Genomic DNA, 2,767 nt, shown 5'->3' with positions numbered 1-2,767 from the left:
TAGCCTAGGCCAAGAGTCAAGAAAACTACTCAAAAACTAAAGGAAACATTCTATCAAATACCTAGTGTGCAATAAAAGTAAACACCACAAAATGCTAGAATTAGTGAAACCCACAACTAACATAAGCAAGAAATCAATAATAACAATGAAGATAAACATAGAAGAGCATGGAAACATAAAATTGCATTAAAGAAAATTAAGATCCAACAATTGTTCATCAACATGAAAAGAGTAAAATAGGAAATTAACAAGAGAAACTAGAAGAACAAAGACAATAGAACACTAAAATGTAAAGAAAATTGAAATCAAAATAAGAATTGAAAGATGAATTTGAGAGAGATTAACCTAACCTAATTCTAGAGAGAAGAGGGAGCTTCTCTCTCTAGAAACTAAACTACATGATGCTAATGCTATAAACAATTGCTTCCCCCTTGCCCAAGTTTGAATTCTGCATGAAATAGCATCAGAAATAAGTTGGGTTGGGCCCAAAGTGCTTCAGAAATCGTCCCCAGCGATTTCATCTTTAGTGGGACACGAGCAGCATCGGCGCGCACGCGTACATGGCGCGTGCATACCCCTATACGCGAAGCAACATATGGCGAATTTTATTTCATTTTGAAGCCCCGGATGTTAGCTTTCCAACGCAGCTAGAACCGCCTCATTTGGACCTCTGTAGCTCAAGTTATGGTCGATTGAGTGTCAGAAGGTCAGCCTTGACAGCTTTACGGTTCCTTCATTTCTTCATGAGTTCTCCCACTTGCATGCTTTTCTCCTCACTTCTTCCATCCAATACTTACCTTATGAACTTGAAATCACTCAACAAACATATCAAGGCATCGAATGGAATTAAAGTGAATTAAATTTAGCTATTTTAAGGCCTAAAAAGCATGTTTTCACACTTAAGCACAAATTTAGGGAGAATTACAAAACCATGATATTTCATTGAATAAATGTGGGAAAAGATGATAAAATCCCCCAAAATAAGCACAAGATAAACCACAAAATCGGGGTTTATCAACAGCTCCGGCCACCACCCACACGTCGAACACGTCATCTCCGACCAGCACTGAAGATCTCGTCCGAGATCGACCTACAGTTTCAGGTAACCCACGGAACATTGGCGCCGTTGCCGGGGAACCTGGAAGTCATCCCATCACCATGGCAGACACCCATGGCAATGATCACAACTCTGATTTGGAGAGCAGAACGCCACATAAAAATGCGGAGGTCACACTAGACGATACTTCTCAACCTAACAAAGACAAGAATTCACCAAATACGGGAGCCATGGAGGCACTTCAGGATCGCCTAAAACAACTTGAAAAAGAGGTCGAGTATCAACGGGAAGCCGAGAGAGACCTACGAAGGGAAGCTAGGCGACGCCGCGAATTAGAGGACAAACTCCTAAAGCTCGAAGCCAATCTCAATGCTAAAACTACCCGATCCAGCCACGAAGATAGCTCCCGCAAGGACCAAGACCCATTCACTAAAGATATCATGAAGGCCAAAATTCCAAAAGACTTCAAACCCCCCGACATGACACTGTACGATGGCACATCAGATCCTAGCCATCATCTCAGTAACTTCAGAAGTAGAATGTATCTCATTGACGCCTCAGATGCAATTCGATGTAAAGCCTTCCCGACTACCTTGACGAAGACAACAATTAAATGGTTCGACAATCTGCCCCCCAGGTCCATCTCAAGCTTCGACGACTTAGCCAAAAAGTTTTTAGCCAGATTCTCCATCCAAAAGGACAAAACTAAACATGCCCCAAGTCTATTAGGGATCAAGCAAATAGATCGGAAAAGTCTTCGCATTTATATGGAAAGATTCAACAAAGCATGTTTGGACATACAAAGTCTGCCGACAGAAGCAGCCATTATGGGCCTCATCAATGGCTTACGAGAGAGACCTTTTAGTCACTCCATATCGAAAAAATATCCCACATCTATTCATGCAAGAACGAGTAGAGAAATACATCAACATGGAGGAAAACTCTCGACTAGGAGAGGCCTCAAAGTCCGGATTCCCCTATTCCTCCCGGGATAAAGATAAAGAATCCAAGAAAAAAGAAGATCAGCATGGAGAAAAGATCAAGAAATACCACAATTACACCCCTCTTTGGGTGTCTCTTGTAGATATCTATCGAGAAGTATGCCACACTGAAAAAATACCTCCACCTCGTCAACTCAAAAGCAAGAAAGGAGGAGGAAATTGAAATGAATACTGTGAATACCATCGAATCTATGGACATCCCACCAATGAGTGCTTCGATTTGAAGAATGTCATAGAAAAATTGGTAAGAGAGGGGAGACTAGATCGGTACTTACCCAACAAATCAGATGAGCCAAGAAAAAGAAGAAGGGACGAGGAAGTCGGACGAACCAAATGACCACCTCGTACCCCGGAGAGACATGTCCACATGATACATGGAGGATTTGCGGGAGGAGGAATCTCCAAATCATCTCGCAAAAGACATCTGAAAGAAGTATATCATGTCGAAGGAGGAGAAAGGGCACCCGAACTCCCTACTATTACCTTCACCAAAGAGGACGCAGCTGGTGTCATCTCAAGACATGACGATCCCATGGTCATCACTATCATATTAGCCAACGGTAATCTCCACCGCATGTTGATAGACCAGGGAAGCTTGGCTGACATACTATTCAAAACTGCCTTCGACAAACTTGGCCTAGAGGAAAAAGAGTTTAGAGCATATCCGAACAGCCTATTCGGGCTGGGAGACACTCCAATCCAACCACTT

This window comes from Arachis ipaensis, chromosome B08 (assembly GCF_000816755.2).
Source record: "Arachis ipaensis cultivar K30076 chromosome B08, Araip1.1, whole genome shotgun sequence".
Classification (NCBI taxonomy): domain Eukaryota; kingdom Viridiplantae; phylum Streptophyta; class Magnoliopsida; order Fabales; family Fabaceae; genus Arachis; species Arachis ipaensis.
The sequence above is the reverse complement of the archived record's forward strand: the minus strand, read 5'-3'. Positions refer to the sequence as shown.